This window comes from Armigeres subalbatus, chromosome 2, assembly GCF_024139115.2.
Source record: "Armigeres subalbatus isolate Guangzhou_Male chromosome 2, GZ_Asu_2, whole genome shotgun sequence".
NCBI lineage: Eukaryota > Metazoa > Arthropoda > Insecta > Diptera > Culicidae > Armigeres > Armigeres subalbatus.
This window is the reverse complement of record NC_085140.1, coordinates 186,037,198-186,057,058: the sequence shown is the minus strand read 5'-3', so window position 1 is coordinate 186,057,058 and position 19,861 is coordinate 186,037,198. Positions and strand designations below refer to the sequence as shown.

General features: G+C 41.1%; 1 long non-coding RNA gene across 1 annotated transcript; it reads left to right on the top strand.

Moving 5' to 3' along the window:
• The first annotated feature begins 10 nt into the window (after nucleotides 1-10).
• Nucleotides 11-19,389, top strand: LOC134215622 (uncharacterized). The gene is made up of 4 exons (XR_009980243.1): nucleotides 11-233; nucleotides 358-1,033; nucleotides 1,089-1,348; nucleotides 19,128-19,389. It is a non-coding gene; the product is annotated as an uncharacterized LOC134215622 (long non-coding RNA).
• Nucleotides 19,390-19,861: the final 472 nt, after the last annotated feature.

Here is a 19,861-nt window from a genome sequence, read left to right as displayed (position 1 = left end):
AAAACTATTTCAGATTAAAGTCAGAAAACGAATTCAAGTACGGACGGTTAGAATTTACGGTGGAAGTGATGGTTAGCGGGAAATGGTAAATTGCATTTTGCTGCGCTTCATCGGCTGATGGCGTTGGGTGTTGGTTACCGTTGCAAGTTGACTGCTGGACCTGTGAACTGTGGACTGTCGGGTGAGGAATACCGGAACAACCGACCCCGATTGAAGGTGTTCCATAAGTCGATGTAAGTATTTTATATTCGCTTGCAATTATTGACTGAAAAATATTGCCGGAGAAGAATCGAAGAATGTTTTTTTTGTGGTAATGAAAAGTGGATTTATAGTATTTATATGACTATTTTTTTTCAGACTTGATTATTCAAACTGAATAGGAAAGAATCCCACATAGCCGTGTGATTTGATGGGGATATCAGCAGAATTTCATCATAGTCAGGATTGGATCAGCTGCTAAAAAGTTGTGAAATAGATTGACGAACTGTCCAATCTGGAAAAATGCGAATCCGCTTTGTTGCAGTTGAGCGAAAAAAGTGTATCGGTTCGGGACCTTGCCCGATTGTGTGGCACCGTTCCGGAAAAGCTTCTATCCGTCGATAAATTTGGCCACCCGAATCGTGTTTGCAACTCGAAACTCGTTCAGTTTTCCTGGTGGCCCACATTCCATTGTTTCTTAGTTGCGAGACGGGATATTTCCTGCCAGTTTTTAAGAGAGCCATTGCACTACATACTTTATTTTTCGCTGCTCAAGAATTTATAAAAACCGTAACCGAACCCTAAAACCAATCCGTGATCGGTGGGCATTTTACCGCAAAACTTCCTAATAGTTGATTCTATCAGCAATCCTCTGGAAGTTTTCAAATGATCAATTGATTAGACAGTACCCTCGACAGTACCAAAGAAAATTTCATTAGCCTGGATTGGATCGTACAGAGTGAATTTCATAAATTTTGTGGCTGATCACTATACATTCACCGGATGGCATTGTCAATGCACGTTACATATTTAGTAACGAGAGAATTCATTCAAGGTACGAAAGCCAAGAAATAACATTTATTACTTATTAATGAACTTTTTTTTTTCAGTCTCGGTTCGATCAAATTTCCACAATCGGTAGTCTTTTTCACCATGCCGTATCGAATCCATTCTACTGTCGAGCTACATGTCGGGTTTATTCATTCACGGAATAATTTATCAAAAGATCCAGATGTTTTCATCACAACAGCTGTTGGCCATCAGACATTGTTAGCAATTTGGAAGTCAACAGGAACATAAAGTCTTGCCCGGAGTGTAATCGGCGATCCTCTTATCAGCTTGGACAGGAAAAAGAGCGTCTAGAAGTGCGGTAAGTTGAACCATTTGCAATATGCAATACACTATAATTGGTAGTGACGAAATCACTTAAACTCAAGGTCAATCTCGTTTTTATATTGTGTCAAGTTATTGCATTTAAAATTCTTTTAGTAAATTCCGGATATATGACCTTTAGATTGATTTTTTTTCTCATATTTGTTTATTTAATCACTTTGATAGAAAGCTTAGAAAACCAGTGTGATATACCAACCAACTCTGTATATGACAAACTGAGCTATTCATTCGTGTATGTGTACCTAATGTACCACTCCTGGTGATTGCACCTCCGGATATTTCTAAAATTCTAAACGAAATCCTTTTGAGTTTCCAAATAAAATCCTTCAGGAACTCAGAATAGAATCCTTCAGGGATTACGAAAGGAATGCATCACCGAATTGAATACCCCAAAGTATTTTCAATGGAATCTTTCGGGGATTCCAAATGAAATCATTCTGATTTTGAATCGAATCCTGCGATTCTGAATTTAATCGTTATATGATTCTGAAAGGGGTCTTTCTTAACCGAGCGGTAAGATGACCGGCTATAAAGCAAGACCATGCATAGAGCGGCTGGGTTCGATTCCCGATGCCGATCTAGGCAATTTTCAGTTTGGAAATTGTCTCGACTTCCCTGGGTATAAAAGTATCGTCGTGTTGGCCTCATTATATACGAATGCAAAAAAGGTAACTTGGCTTAGAAACCTCGCGGTTAATAACTGTGTAAGTGCTGAATAAACACTAAGCAGCAAGGCTGCAATGTCCCAGTAGGAGATGTAATGCCAATAAGAAGAAGAATAAGAAAGGAATCCTTCTGGAATTCCAAACGGAATTCTTCTGGGATTTCGAAAAGCATCCACCAAGGATTCCAACTAGAATACGCTAAGGATTCCAAATGGAATCTTTCGGGGGAATGGAATCCTTCTGGTTCCGCATCGAATTCTTCTGTGATTCCGAATGGAACCCTTTTGTGATTTCAAATGGAATTCTTCTGGGATTTCGAAAGGAATCCACCAGGGATTCCAAATAGAATACGTCAAGGATTCCAAATGGAATCTTTCTGGAGGAATGGAATCCTTCTGATTGCGCATCGAATTTTTCTGTTATTCCAAATGGAATCCTTATAAATAGTATTTCAAATGGAATCATTCTGAAGTTCTGAATAAATCCTTCAGGAGCTCAGAATAGAATCCTTCAGGAATTTCAAAAGGAATCCACCAAGGATTCCAAATAGAATACGTCAAGGATTCCAAATGGAATCTTTTGGGGGAATGCAATCCTTCTGATTCCACATAATTTTTTTGTGATTCCGAATGGAGCCCTTCTGTGATTCCAAAAGGAATCCTTCTAGTATTTCAAATGGAATCGTTCTGGAATTCTTTTTTTCATTTTTTTTTTGTTATTCCCAATGGAACCCTTCTGTGATTCCAAATGGAAGCGTTCTGGAATTCCAAACGGAATCTTCTAGGATTACAAATAGGATCCTCCTAAGATTTCAAATGGAATCATTCTGGAATTCTGAATAACAACTTCAACAACTCAGAATAGAATCCTTCGGGGATTTCGAAAGGAATCCACCAGGGACTCCAAATTGAATACGTCAAGGATTCCAAATAGAATCTTTTGGGGGAATGGAATCTTTCTGATTCCGCATCGAATCCTTCTGGGATTCCAAACGTAATTCTTCTGAGATTTCAAATGGAATGCTTCTGAGATTCCAAACGGAATTCTTAGAGGATTACAAATATAATATTTCTAAGATTTCATATGGAATCATTCTGGAATTCTGAATAAATCCTTCAACAACTCAGAATAGAATCCTCCAGGGACTTCGAGAGGAATCGTCATGGAATCTTTCGGTGGAATGGAATCTTTCTGATTCCGCATCTAATTCTTCTGTGATTCCGAATGGAACCCTTTTGTGATTACAAATGGAATTCTTCTGGGAATCGAATGGAATCCTTCTGCGATTCCAAACGGAATTCTTCTGGGATTCCAAACGGAATTCTTCTGGGATTAAAAATAGAATCATTCTTAGATTTCAAATGGAATCATTCTGGAATTCTGAATAAATGCTTCATGAACTCAGATTTCGAAAGGATCCCAATAGGGATTCCAAATAGAATACGTCAAGGATTCCAAATGGAATCTTTCGGGGAATGGAATCCGTCTGATTTCGCATCGAATATAATATATAATAATATTTCAAATGGAATCGTTCTGGAATTCTTTTTTTAAATTTTTTTTGTGTTTCCGAATGAAACCCTTCTGTGATTCCAAATGGAATTCTTCTGGGATTCCAAACGAAATCTTCTGGGATTACAAATAGGATCTTTCTAAGATTCCAAGTGGTATCATTCTGGAATTTTGAATAAATCTTTCAAGAACTCAAAATAGAATCCTTCAGGGATTTCGAAAGGAATCGTCAATGATTCCAAATGGAATCTTTTGGTGGAATAGAATCCTTCTGATTCCATATCGATATTTTCTGTGATTACAAATGAGGGTTCTAACCCCCAGAGGGGTATAAATGACATTTTGGACAAAATTGAGTTGACTATAGGAAACAAGCTTCGGTTATAGAGCTTTGCGGCAACATGCTGATATGCTTTGTACGATGTTTATAATAAATGTGAAAATTCATAAAAAATTAGTAAATTTTTGAGCTTTCACACAATTTGTAAGGAACGAAAAAATATTGAAAAACTTTGCATTCCATTTTCTCAAAACCAAAAAACAAAAAATTCTTCTCAGAAAAGCAAAAACGTAAAAATTGAAAGGGATTTTAAAAATTTCTTCAGTGGACGCTATAGCAAATGTGAGCATGTTTTGAGACACTAAGATACCACTTATATGCATGTATGTGTGCAAGTTCTGAAATTTACTACTATGTAAATCTAACTAATTTTTAAGGTATTAAACAAGATTAGTTTTACAAAATCAGCCATCCATAAGGCGAAATATATGTTATTATTAAACGCTATTGAGTTTCGCTCAGATCAATGACTGATTTAGTTAGTTATGGATTAATTAACCCGTAAATGCCCAGGACGAACTTTTAATTTTGAAAACCATATATCTCTGAGGTTTTTAGAGGTTTTTACTCGTTTTACTTCACTAAAATCATGGGGAGTATTTGTACTTTTGGGCACATGCAAACCCTCCCCTCCAGACCCTCCCCCTTTTTATGGTTGAGAAAACTAGGTGGCCCAAAAGCGTAATTTTAGGCAGTGATATATGAAACTGGTCATATTTGGAGATTTAATAGCCTGTTTAACAGCCCGTATGCACAGAGCTGTTCAATATGATTTAATTGAATGAGATTTGTGCAAATAATGTAACAAAAACTTTTTCAAGGCCTCCAATACATCTGGCATATTGTGGTGAAGTTGCTCTGAATAAATAAAAATTGTATGAGCTTGAAGCAACTTATAACTTGAACTTATAGTGATTCAACAAATTTATATAAGTCCCTAGAGCCCGTGCGAATGTTTCACCATTAAAATGTGTCCAACTCAGATGTTCTAGGGTTTCCAAATTATCCGGGAGTTGAGTTCAGTTGGTCTACCATGTCAACTACGCCTGATACCAAACCGACAGCGACCCAGCGTGTCCATATAAGTCCTAGGAGCTTATGCGAATGCTTCATCATTCCAATAAGTACAACGCAGATGTTCTAGGTTCTCTACATTGTCCGGGAGTTGAGTTCAATTGGCCTACCAGGTCAACTGCGCCTGATATCAAACCGGCAGCGACCCAGCGTGTCCATATAGGTCCTTAGAGGTCATGCAAATGCATCACCAGTCAAATAAGTATAACGCAGATGTTCTAGGTTCTCCAAATTGTCCGAGAGTTGAGTTGCATTGGTCTACCACGTCAACTACGCCTGATATCAAGCCGATAGCAACCCAGTGTGTCCAAATTAGTCCTAAGAGCCCGTGCGAATGCTTCACCATTAAAATATGTCCAACTCAGATGTTCTAGGTACTCCAAATTATCCGGGAGTTGAGTTCAATTGGTCTACCATGTCAACTAACCCTGATATCGAGCCGACAGCGACCCAGAGTGTCCATATAAGTCCTAAGAGCCCATGCGAATGCTTGATTATTCAAATAAGTACAACGCAGATGTTCTAGGATCTCCAAATTGTCCGGGAGTTCAGTTCAATTGGTCTACCAGGTCAATTACGAATAGTATCCAACCGAGAGCAACCAAGCGTGTCCATATAGGTCCTTAGATGTCATGCAAATACACAGTTAACAGTTAAATAAGTCCAACGCAGATGTTCTAGGTACTCCAAATGGTTCTAGAGATGAGTTTAATTGGTCTACCATGTCAATTACGCCTGATATCAAACCGATAGCAACCCAGCGTGTCCATATAAGTCCTAAGAGCCCATGCGAATGCTCCATTATTCAAGTAAGTCCAATTCAAATGTTATAGGTTCTCCAAATTATTCTGGAGTTGAAGTTGATTAGTCTACCATGTCAACTAGGCCTGATATCAAACCAACAGTGACCCAGCGTGTCCATATAAGTCCTAAGAGCTCACGCGAATGCTTCATCATTCAAATAAGTCCAACGCAGATGTTCTAGGCTCTCCAAATTGTGCAGGAGTTGAGTTCAATTGGCCTACCAGGTCAACTACACCTGATATCAAACCGACACCAACCCAACGTGTCCTTGGAGCCTAAGCGAATGCTTCATCATTCAAATAAGGCCAACGCAGATGTTCTAAATTCTCCAAATTGTCCGTGAGTTGAAGTTAATTAGTCTACCAAGTCAACTACGCCTTGTATCGAACCCTCGATCGAACCTATAGCAACCCAGTGAGTCCATTTAAATTTAAAAATCCCAGCAAGTCTTAGTCTGGTACCAGGCGTGAATCATTCGCCAAGGCTCTGAAATGTGGACATGATGGGTTGTTTTCGAATTAGAACCCGCCTTGATTGAGCAGGTAGACAAGATGATCTAAACTCCAGAATCTGAAATTGACCTATTTGAATAGTCAATCAGTTGTTACGTTTATATGGATTTTTATGGACGTGCTTGGTTGCTTCTGGTTTTGTATCAGACATACTCGAACTGGCAGACCAATTGATCTCAACTCCGGAATAATCTGTAGAACCAAGGACTTTTATTATGAAGTTATTTGAATAGCAAAGCATTCACAAGAGTTTAGGAAATTATCCGTACATGTATTACAGTCAAACCTCCATGAGCCGATGTGTGGTTGTGTGTGGTTGACGAGGTGAACCAGGGATCTGACCAAATTGGCACAACCTCACACAACCCTACTTCATTGAGCGCCGTTGCTGATGAAGCAAGTGTGTAGGAGCCGGACAATACTAAATACTCATCCTACTTGGTTGGCATGTTTACAAAAATACATATGAGAGAGTTAGTTCTGAAAATGTATTGCGAGAGATCGGCTGGTACCTGGTGCTGGGAATTTGGTTTCATCAGTACCCGCTAAGCTGCGGTGGACGACGGAGGTCCTTCGTAGCTTAGTAGGGAAAGCACCTGTCATGCGAACTGGGGTCGTGGGATCAAACCCCACCGAAGGGGCGGTTACCCTCCAATACCTTTTCCGAACTAAATCTATCACATGTTGTACATATGCATAATCAAGTTTCAGAGAGGTGAACCAATTGACCTTAATTCCAGAACAATTTGGAGAATCTATAACATCTACTTTGGACTTATTTGAATATCGAAACATTCGCTATGGTTCAATGAACTTACATGGGCAAGTTGGGTTGCTTTTTGTTTTTACCAGGTGTAGTTGACCTGGTAGACCAATTGAACTCAACTCCAGAACAATTTGGAGAACCTAGAACATCTGAATTGGATATATTTGAATGATGGAGCATTCGCATGGGCTCTTAGGACTTATATGGACACGATGGGTTGGTGTCGGTGTGATATCAGGCGTAGTTGACATGGTATACCAATTGAACTCAACTCCAGGACAATTTGGAGAACCTAGAACATCTGCGTTGGACTAATTTGACTGGTGATGCATTTGCATGACCTCTAAGGACCTAAATGGACACTCTGGGTCACTGTCGGTTTGATATTAGGCGTAGTTGACGTGGTAGACCAATTGAACGCAACTCCCGGACAATTTGGAGAACCTAAAACATCTGAATTGTACTTATTTTAATGATGAAGCGTTTGCATGGGCTCTAAGGACTTATATGGACACGCTGGGTCACTGTCGGTTTGATATCAGGCGTAGTTGACATGGTAGACCAATTGAAATCAACTCCCGGACAATTTGGAGAACCAAGAACATCTGCGTTGTACTTATTTGAATAGTGAAGCATATTAGGCGTAGGAGGAGCAAGTAATAACTACAACTAGTCCGTCTGGGTGATTAACAATTAATGATTATTTCTTCATAACGAGTTCATGGCTAGCTAAGTACTTAATAACAATAATGTAGTTCTTGATGTTGCTAAGCATCGGCATCGCTTCACTCCTCCTCAACGTCATAGAACTTCAAACCAATTAAGCTGCGAAATAATTCTTGCTTAACTTTTGCTAATGGTTTCGTCAAGATATCCGCCACCATAGATTCTGTTGGACAATAGTGAACTTGTATTATTCCTGTCGACACCAGCTCCTTCACGAAGTTGTATCTGGTATCGATATGTTTTGTTCGTCGGCTTCCTGTAGTAGATGACAGCATGGCAATACAACTTTGATTGTCTTCATGTATAACTACTGGTTTATCGACATCTTCTCCAATATCATGCATAAGTTTCAACAACCAAAGCAGCTCCTGGCTAGCTTCCGAGAGCGCCACGTACTCAGCTTCTGTTGAGGATAAACTGACGCATTGCTGTTTCCTAGCAGACCAGCTTATGGTACCACTTCCAAGTTTGAATATGAACCCAGAATTAGATTTGCGGTCTACTTTGTCACCGGCCCAGTCAACATCAACGAAACCTTCAAGTTCTCCTGTTCCGCCAAGATGAAGCTTCAAATCTGCCGTTGAAGAGAGGTATCGAAGTGTCCTTTTTGCTTCGTTCCAGTCTGCTTCAGTGGGTTGACTAACCTTGCGTCCTAGAATCGATGCCGCTATTGCAATATTAGGTCTGGTGCAAGCCGCAAATGTCCAACAAAGCTCCAACTAAGCTAAGATAATCCATTTGTTGCCTATTCGGATATCCTGGGTCCATCGGTATTTTTGACGGTTTTGCATCGCTCATGTTGAATCTATTGGTAATATTACGGATGTATGCTGATTGATTCAAAATAAAACTTCCAGAACTACTTGGATGCCCAGGTAATTGGAAACCTCTCCTAGACATGTGATACTGAAATGATGCGACAGATAGCGTTCGACTCTTTCGTACTCATCGTTGTTCGGACATACTACGAGCATATCGTCAACATACAACAAAATGAATGACATTACTCCTTCGACGTTCCGTATGTATAGACACGGATCTGCTTCGGATTGTTCATACCGAGCTGCTTAAACTTTTCAGTTATCTTCCGATTCCATATACGTCCCGCTTGCTTCAGGCCATAATACTACGCTTCAGAAGACACACGTCCTCTTGAGATCCAGTGTGATACCCTTTCGGTTGCTTCATGTATATGGTCTCCGTGAGTTCTCCGTGCAGATATGCTGACTTTACGTCAATGTGCTTGACTGGCAAGGTTCGACGAGCTGCAACTGTCAACAGGGTGCGAAGCGTGGTGCGTTTTGCTACAGGCGCCAACACCTCGTCATACTCGACGCCAAACTTTTGACTATAGCCTTGAGCTACAAGTCGTGCTTTGTAGCGGATTACCTGGCCAGATTCGTTGAGCTTCTTCTTAAAGATCCATTTGCATCCTATTGGTTTTTGGTTGTCAGGTTTTGATACTATTTCCCATGTCGAATTTTCTTGAAGAGACGCAAACTCCTCGTCCATTGCTTTCTTCCACTGGTAGCAATCTTGACTGCGCATTGCCTCATCATACGTACGGGGTTCATCTTGGTGTGTAGAGGCCAGTTGGGTAGATTCTCTATAACGCACCGGTGGTATACCAATATTTGAACGATTCGATCTTCTCACATCGTCAACTTCTACTTCATCTTCTTCTACTGCAGTGTCATAATCATCTTCACCATGGAGCATTGTTTCATCAAGCGTATCCTCATCGTCAGAAGGTTCGTCATCTGCCCGGGGAAACTCCTCCTCAAACTGGTTGGTCGGAACATCAGAAACTCCAGTAGATTGTGCAGTAACTGGTTTGAATGGGTAGAATACAATACTTTCCAGCTGATTCTCAGTTTCTTCTTCTGCTGGAATGAACCTGGCATCACGTGACACGACGATCTTGTTTGTTGATAGATCCAGGAAACGGTATCCCTTATGCTGTTGCGAATAACCAACAAATGTCATTTTAACCGATTTTGAGTCCAGTTTGGAGCGCTTCTCTTTCGGGATCCATACATAAGCTTGTGACCCAAACAACTGCAGATGATCGACGTCAGGCTTCTCTAATGTCCATAGCTCGAAAGGTGTTTTTGAAATAGCGCTTGATGGAAGAAGATTTTGAAGGTAGCATGCTGTATTTATTGCTTCAGCCCAATACTTCTTTGGCATTTTGGCATCAAGTAACAGACATCTTCCCATCTCTACTAAAGAACGGTTCTTTCTTTCCGATACTCCGTTTTGCTGCGGTGTATAGCTGGTGCAAAACTGCTGTCGAATGCCCTCTTGACAACAAAACATTTCTAGATCTTGGTTTTGGAATTCTCCGCCCTGATCGGATCGAATAACTTTCGGCGGTCTCCCAAACATTGTTTTCATCTCTTGCACGTACTGCTTGATATAATTTTTAGCTTCTGATTTCCGTTGAAGAAAATACACCACCGAGTAGCGCGTAAAGTCGTCTGTGATGGCCATGAAGTATCGACACCCGCCTGGAGAAGCTGTGTTCATTGGTCCGCATAGATCTGTGTGAACCAGGTCGAGTGCTTGCTTTGTCCTCTTCTTGGATTTCTTGGGAAATGGTAACCGTGAAAATTTGCCTTCCAAGCAACATTCGCAAACTGCCTTGACTCCACAATTTACAATTTTGAGACCAGTAACCATATTATTCTTCTCCAGCTCACCAACTGCTTTCGGGTCTCTATGGCCAAACTTTCTATACCACGTATGTTTGTTTTGTCCCAAATTTGCGACGTGAATGTGCTGAAGATTGTACAACCCACCAGAAACGACTCCAACTGCTACTACCTTCTCACCCTTGAATATGCGGCAACCTTGTTCGTCGAAAATAACAGTTGCTCCTTTCTTCGTTGCAGATCTTACCGAAAACAGATTTGATTCAAGATCTGGGACAAATAGCGTATTGCTGAGGGTCATTTCGTTGACAAATCCTTCTGGTCCAATGCACTGAATGCGACAAATTCCCTTTCCAGCTGATTTCGTCTTCATGCCGTTTGCCAGTACGATGTCATCTTTAACGGTTTCGTCTAACGATTCGAAATATTCCTTACTAACTGCCATGTGAGAAGTTGCTCCAGAATCAACAACCCATGAACCTTCCTTGTCACCCTTCTTTGCCAAGAAAGCATATTCTTCAGGGCTGTTACGAACTACCTTCGCCTTGCTGCTTTTGCCTTGTGGTTTCGATTCGTTCTTCTTGGGTTCCTTTTCCCGGCCTTGCAAATTAGCGTCCAATACCTGGCCCGCCACCGAAAGGCGATCGGAGAGATCTTGCATCTCTGTAATGTGCTTCTCGATGTCCTCGCCATCATATCGCACAGCTTCTTGAGGATTGAAACCTTAGATGTGAGTTGTGCGCTCGTAGTTCCTTCTGAGGTTGTCCCACGCTTCCTTTGAAGTGACTGTGTCCTGAATAAGTTTCCGCTGGCTGTCGTCGACCAGAAGGCCAATTGTAGCTCTGGCCTTCTGATCACCCTTCTTCCACGTCGCTACTGCTGCTGCATTCGCTTGATCTTCTGCTGGGCAAATTCCAGTTACAAATTCCCATAGATCTTCTCGAACCAGCAATAATTCAACCTTGAATTTCCAGCTTGCGTAGTTACTTCCATTCAATCGGGGTACACCCAATTTTTCCAGTGATTTCGTGATTTCAATTTCGAGCAGTGATGGAGAAAATCAAAAACGATTCACTCACGGACAGTGTTTTTTCACTTTGTTACTACTGGTTGCTATGCAGGCCCATAACCTATTAGGCGTAGGAGGAGCAAGTAATAACTACAACTAGTCCGTCTGGGTGATTAACAATTAATGATTATTTATTCATAACGAGTTCATGGCTAGCTAAGTACTTAATAACAATAATGTAGTTCTTGATGCTGCTAAACATCGGCATCGTTTCAAAGCATTCGCTTGGCTCTTAGGACTGATATGGACACGCTGGGTTTCTGTCGGTTTGAGATCAGGCGTAGTTGACCAGGTAGACCAATTGAACTCAACTCCCGGACAATTTGGAGAACCTAGAACATCTGCATTAAACTTATTTGACTGGTAATTCTTTTCATGACCTCAAAGGAGCTATATGGACCCGCTGGGTCGCTATCGGTTTGATATCAGGCGCATTTGACCTGGTAGACCAATTGAACTCAACTCTCGGACAATTTGGAGAACCTAGAACATCTGCGTTGTACTTATTTGAATGATGAAGCATTCACATAGGGCTCCTAGGACTTATATGGACACGCTGGGTTTCTGTAGGTTTGAGATCAGGCGTAGTTGACCTGGTAGACCAATTGAACTCAACTCTTGGAAAATTTGGAGTACCTAGAACATCTGCTTTGTACTTATTTGAAAAGTGAAGCATTCGCTTGGGCTCTTAGGACTGATATGGACACGCTGGGTTTCTGTAGGTTTGAGATCAGGCGTAGTTGACATGGTATACCAATTGAACTCAACTCCCGGACAATTTGGTGAACCTAGAACATCTGCGTTGGACTTATTTCACTGGTGATGAATTTGCATGACCTCTAAGGACCTAAATGGACACGCTGGGTCGCTGTCGGTTTAATATCACGCGTAGTTGACATGGTCGACCAATTGAACTCAACTCCCGGACAATTTGGAGTTCCTAGAACATCTGCGTTGTACTTATTTGAATGATGAAGCGTTTGCATGGGCTCTTAGGACTTATATGGCCACGCTGGGTCACTGTCGGTTTGATATCAGGTGTAGTTGACATAGTAGACCAATTGAACTCAACTCCCGGACAATTTGGAGAACCTAGAACATCTGCGTTATACTTATTTGAATAGTGAAGCATTCGCTTGGGCTCTTAGGACTGATATGGACACGCTGGGTTTCTGTAGGTTTGATATCAGGCGCAGTTGACATGGTAGACCAATTGAACTCAACTCCCGGACAATTTGGTGAACCTAGAACATCTGCGTTGGACTTATTTGACTGGTAATGCATTTGCTTGACCTCCAAAGACCTAAATGGACACGCTGGGTCGCTGTCGGTTTGATATCAGGCGTAGTTGACATGGGAGACCAATTGAACTCAACTCCCGGATGATTTGGAGAACCTAGAACATCTGAATTGTACTTATTTGAATGATGAAGCGTTTGCATGGGCTCTTAGGACTTATATGGCCACGCTGGGTCACTGTCGGTTTGATATCAGATGTAGTTGACATAGTAGACCAATTGAACTCAACTCCCGGACAATTTGGAGAACCTAGAACATCTGCGTTATACTTATTTGAATAGTGAAGCATTCGCTTGGGCTCTTAGGACTGATATGGACACGCTGGGTTTCTGTAGGTTTGATATCAGGCGCAGTTGACATGGTATACCAATTGAACTCAACTCCCGGACAATTTGGTGAACCTAGAACATCTGCGTTGGACTTATTTCACTGGTGATGAATTTGCATGACCTCTAAGGACCTAAATGGACACGCTGGGTCGCTGTCGGTTTAATATCAGGCGTAGTTGACATGGTCGACCAATTGAACTCAACTCCCGGACAGTTTGGAGTTCCTAGAACATCTGCGTTGTACTTATTTGAATGAAGAAGCGTTCGCAAGGGCTCTTAGGACTGCTATGGACACGCTGGGTTTGAGGTTTGAGATCAGGCGCAGTTGACATGGTATACCAATTGAACTCAACTCCTGAACAATTTGATGAGCCTAGAACATCTGCGTTGGACTTATTTGACTGGTGATGTATTTGCATGACCTCTAAGGACATATATGGACATTCTGGGTCGCTGTCGGTTTAATATCAGGCGTAGTTAACCTGGTAGACCATTTGAACTCAACTTCTTGACAATTTTGAGAACCTAGAACATCTGCGTTGTACTTATTTGAATGAAGAAGCGTTCGCATGGGCTCTTAGGACTGATATGAACACGCTGGGTTTCTGTAGGTTTGATATCAGGCGCAGTTGACATGGTATACCAATTGAACTCAACTCCCGGACAATTTGGTGAGCCTAGAACATCTGCGTTGTACTTATTTGAATGAAGAAGCGTTCGCATGGGCTCTTAGGACTGATATGGACACGCTGGGTTTCTGTAGGTTTGAGATCAGGCGCAGTTGACATGGTATACCAATTGAACTCAACTCCCGGACAATTTGGTGAGCCTAGAACATCTGCGTTGGACTTATTTGACTGGCGATGGATTTGCATGACCTCTAAGGACCTAAATGGACACGCTGGGTCGCTGTCGGTTTAATATCAGGCGTAGTTGACATGGTAGACCAATTGAACTCAACTTCCGGACAATTTGGAGTACCTAGAACATCTGCGTTGTACTTATTTGAATGAAGAAGCGTTCGCATGGGCTCTTAGGACTGATATGGACACGCTGGGTTTCTATAGGTTTGAGATCAGGCGCAGTTGACATGGTATAACAATTGAACTCAACTCCTGGACAATTTGGAGAACCTAGAACATCTGCGTTGGACTTATTTACTGGTGATGCATTTGCATGACCTCTAAGGACCTATATGGACACGCTGGGTCGCTGTTGGTTTAATATCAGGCGTAGTTTACATGGTAGACCAATTGAACTCAACTCCCGGACAATTTGGAGTACCTAGACCATCTGCGTTGTACTTATTTGAATGAAGAAGTGTTCGCATGGGATTTTAGGACTGATATGGACACGCTGGGATTCTGTAGGTTTGAGATCAGGCGCAGTTGACATGGTATACCAATTGAACTCAACTCCCAGACAATTTGGTGAACCTAGAACATCTGCGTTGGACTTACTTCACTGGTGATGAATTTGCATGATCTCTAAGGACCTAAATGGACACGCTGGGTCGCTGTCGGTTTAATATCAGGCGTAGTTGACATGGTAGACCAATTGAACTCAACTCCCGGACAATTTGGAGTACCTAGAACATCTGCGTTGTACTTATTTGAATGAAGAAGCGTTCGCATGGGCTCTTAGGACTGATATGGACACGCTGGGTTTCTGTAGGTTTGAGATCAGGCGCAGTTGACATGGTATACCAATTGAACTCAACTCCTGAACAATTTGGTGAGCCTAGAACATCTGCGTTGGACTTATTTGACTGGTGATGTATTTGCATGACCTCTAAGGACATATATGGACATTCTGGGTCGCTGTCGGTTTAATATCAGGCGTGATTGAAATGGTAGACCATTTGAACTCAACTTCCGGACAATTTGGAGTACCTAGAACATCTGCGTTGTACTTATTTGAATGAAGAAGCGTTCGCATGGGCTCTTAGGACTGATATGAACACGCTGGGTTTCTGTAGGTTTGATATCAGGCGCAGTTGACATGGTATACCAATTGAACTCAACTCCCGGACAATTTGGTGAACCTAGAACATCTGCGTTGTACTTATTTGAATGAAGAAGCGTTCGCATGGGCTCTTAGGACTGATATGGACACGCTGGGTTTCTGTAGGTTTGAGATCAGGCGCAGTTGACATGGTATACCAATTGAACTCAACTCCCGGACAATTTGGTGAGCCTAGAACATCTGCGTTGGACTTATTTGACTGGCGATGGATTTGCATGACCTCTAAGGACCTAAATGGACACGCTGGGTCGCTGTCGGTTTGATATCAGGCGTAGTTGACATGGTAGACCAATTGAACTCAACTCCCGGACAATTTGGAGAACCTAGAACATCTGAATTGTACTTATGTGAATGATGAAACGTTTGCATGGGCTTTTAGGACTCATATGGACACGCTAGGTCACTGTTAGATTGATATCAGGCGTAGTTGACATGGTAGACCAATTGAACTCAACTCCTGGACAATTTGGAGTACCTAGAACATCTGCGTTGTACTTATTTGAATAGTGAAGCATTCGCTTGGACTGTTAGGATTGATATGGACACGCTGGGTTTCGGTAGGTTTGATATCTAGCGCAGTTGACATAGTATACCAATTGAACTCAACTCCCGGACAATTTGGTGAACCTAGAATATCTGCGTTGGACTTATTTGACTGGTGATGCATTTGCATGCCTCTAAGGACCTAAATGGACACGCTGGGTCGCTGTCGGTTTGGTATCAGGCGTAGTTGACATGGTAGACCAATTGAACTCAACTCCCGGATAATTTGGAGAACCTAGAACATCTGAGTTGGACATATTTCAATGGTGAAACATTCGCACGGGCTCCAGGGACTTATATAGATTTGTTGGATCACTATAAGTTCATGCTTCAGGCACAAACAATTTTTATTTATTCAGAGCAACTTTACCACAATATGCCAGATGTATTGGAGGCCTTAAAAAAGTTTTTGTTACATTCGCTTGGGCTCTTAGGACTGATATGGACACGCTGGGTTTCTGTAGGTTTGAGATCAGGCGTAGTTGACCAGGTAGACCAATTGAACTCAACTCCCGGACAATTTGGAGTTCCTAGAACATCTGCGTTGTACTTATTGGAATGAAGAAGCGTTCGCATGGGCTCTTAGGACTGATATGGACACGCTGGGTTTCTGTAGGTTTGATATCAAGCGCAGTTGACCTGGTAGACCAATTGAACTCAACTCCCGTACAATTTGGTGAACCTAGAGCATCTGAGTTGGACTTATTTGACTGGTGATGCATTTGCATGACCACTAAGGATCTATATGGACACGCTGGGTCGCTGTCGGTTTGATATCAGGCGTAGTTGACATGGTAGACCAATTGAACTCAACTCCCGGATAATTTGGAGAACCTAGAACATCTGAGTTGAACATATTTTAATGGTGAAACATTCGCACGGGCTCCAGGGACTTATATAGATTTGTTGTATCACTATAAGTTCATGCTTCAGGCACATAAAATTTTTATTTATTCAGAGCAACTTCACCACAATATGCCAGATGTATTGGAGGCCTTAAAAAAGTTTTTGTTACATTATTTGCACAAATCTCATTCAATTGAATCATATTGAATAGCTCTGTGCATATGGGCTGTTAAACAGACTATTAAATCTCCAAATATGACCAGTTTCATATATCACTGCCTAAAATTACGCTTTTGGGCCACCTAGTTTTCTCAACCATAAAAAGGGGTCTGGAGGAGGGGGGTTTGCATGTGCCCAAAAGTACAAATATTCCCCTTGATTTTAGTGAAAATTCCGAGTAAAAACCCTTAAAAACCTCAGAGATATATGGTTTTAAAAATTAAAAGTTCGTCCTGGGCATTTAATATCGGGTTAATATCGAGGTCTCTGGAAATTACGAGTACAATATATGCTACCAGCGTTACGATAGTTACTAACCATGTCACAATAGCTATGCAATCCGAAAAGCTCCTTATAGATAGGCAGCATGACATACATTGCTTTATCGTTCGTTGTGTTGTCACTCAACAAAAGGTATTTTAGTTACTAGATAAAGATTGTCGCTTCGGTTCCTTTTGTTCTGCTGTCCGGCACATTTTGGGTACACCAAGCTGTCAAATCGTATGGATTTTCCTTCTTTGACATTTAGCTCCCCTATGGGGTCGTACACTAATTACGTAAGCACTTATGGGGGGAGGGGGGGTCGGTCATTTTCTTACGCTCCATATGAATAAAAATTAATTTGTATGGGAAGAATCTTACATGGGGGGAAGGGGGGTTGAAAAAAATCAGAAAAATTGCTTACGTAATTAGTGTACGGCCCCTATCCTCGCCAGCAAAAGATGTTCCGGACAGCGACGACAGCGACAATCTTTATCTAGTAACTCAAATATCTTTTCATTCAACCCATGCCGTCCGCCTTTGGGTAGGCTATTATTTGATCACTTTCACGGTAATTCGCCGTGGGAAGCTGAGTAGTTTTATCTCGTTTTAAATACTAGACCCTGGAGATATTTCCTTATAGCTAAGGAAGGGTCAATATCTCACTGTAGGTGGTTGAATCTGGTTTTTTTTTTGTATGGATCGTAACGCTCGTCTTGATCCCCTCCCTCTCCCTTTAGCTTTTGTGAAAGGCCCCTACACCCCTTTGTGTTTGACCCCCTCAAAGTATCCTTTTGTGATTTCAAACGGAATTCTGTGATTCCGAATAGAATCCTTCCGAGACACAAAAGGGATTTCTTTTATTTTTTTTCTAATATAATCATTCTGGGATTTCGAATGAGGCTTTCGAAGGAATTTATGGAGCAATATTTGGATGAATTTTCGAAAAGCTACTTAGGGGTCGAAAAAAGAATTCTTATAAAAATCCCATATGGAATTTCCGAAGGTGCTTGAGGCTGATCTACAGTTCGGATGACGTGTCAGGGGATTTGATCCTCATGTATATTCATAGGGGCGTGAATTTTGTTTTCCGTGGCCAAACTCCTGAATCCAGTTTCTTCAAAAATGCATGCGGACCAAAACCCGTGACACGTTTTCCGAACTGTAAAACAATCTTTAAGGAAAAATTTATGGAACAATTTCTGGATGAATCTTCAAAAGACTTTCTAGAGGAATTATGTAGAAATTTTCGAACGTATTCCCAGATATCACTGATGAATTTCTGGAGGAACTTTTTTTTATAACTTTATTAAAGAGACTTTCAGTCCAAGGCTGGCTCGTCTCGTTGGAGGAACTTCTGAAAGAATTCATAAAAATACTGGCGAGAAAATTGCTGAAGTTATTGTTAAACCTGGAGTAGTAAATAATTTTCTTATCAAATTACTATTTATGGCTTAGTATTGTAGGGCACTTTCAATACGATACACCGCGCGGCTGTTGTAATGTTTCCAAAAGCGCATTTGCACAAGATTCCATGCGGCGTTTCAGATTCCTGTTGGGAGCGCCGCGTGTACTTTTCGGTAAATGCGTTAATAGTCAAAGCCGAAGACTTTCCCGCCAGATGATGTCCAAGACCAGACAGGAATTTGAATATCAGCTTCGCCTTTCTATTCAATGGTTCAACAACCAGAAGAGAACCAATCAAGGGCCAGATGGATTTTTCTTTCAAATTCTAGAATGATTTCATTTGGAATTCCAGTAGCATTTCCTTTGAAATCCCAAGCGTATTTTTTTGAATCCCAGAACAATTCCTTTCGGAGTATCAGAATGATTCCACTTATGTATAACTGAAATTGGATTCTCGCATCCTAAAATGATTCACTAGGGCACATCACATCCGGCATGCTTAATGCATTTCTTCCAGTATCCCAAATGGATTTTTTTTCGACGTCCTAAAAGGACTCCTACTGAAATTTCAAAAGTATCCTCCAGAATCCTAGAAGGGTTCTCCTCGGAATTCTGCTAAGTTTATCTTCGAAAATATAAAAGGATCCCTCAGGAATCTTGAAATCCAAACCCAGTTTAACTTTTATAAACCGTTCTTTCTTATAGGTTTACGATGCCTCCGACGCGGCATCCTATGCGATTTATCCAACATCCCAGGGCATTATGAATTGGCGCACCCGTACTTAAAGTCTTGACAGTCAACTATCCCGCAGAAACTCTCGAAGATCAACTTGTTGCTGTAGCAGAATGGAACCGTGGTTGCGTTTTGGTGTCAAATCTTTTACCTACCGTCAATTTAATAATAAGCATGTCTATGATACAAAAAAAAATGATATTAAATATGATATAAAATAAAATAATTTATATGGTACAAATTTGAAAATAACTTTATAAAAGAAAATTACCATTAAAAACGGAATTCAGAAAATTGAAAGGTACTATTTTACATCACATTCTTTTACATTGATCGGATTACGTCGTCTATTTCTTACGTCGAAATAAATTACATCGCTTCTGTTTATTACACAGCAGGCTCTTGAGTGCATCGCGCAGTGTAATATTCAACAGTCGATGGATTCAACTGGTTGCAGCGATTTCGATGTAATATTCAACAAATTTTTTTGCTGTGTAATTTTTTCTACAACAAATATGATTTTGAAAAAGAATCACCGGCGCGTGCATACTCGCAATCTCATAAATCAATCAATCTATATGCTGATACATTTACAATTACATCAAACAACTGAAAACCAAAATATTTACGCCGCTCCAAAATTACGAGGTAACAATGCTAGAAAGAGACGAAATATAGGAAAAATAATACGTATACACGGTTAGAC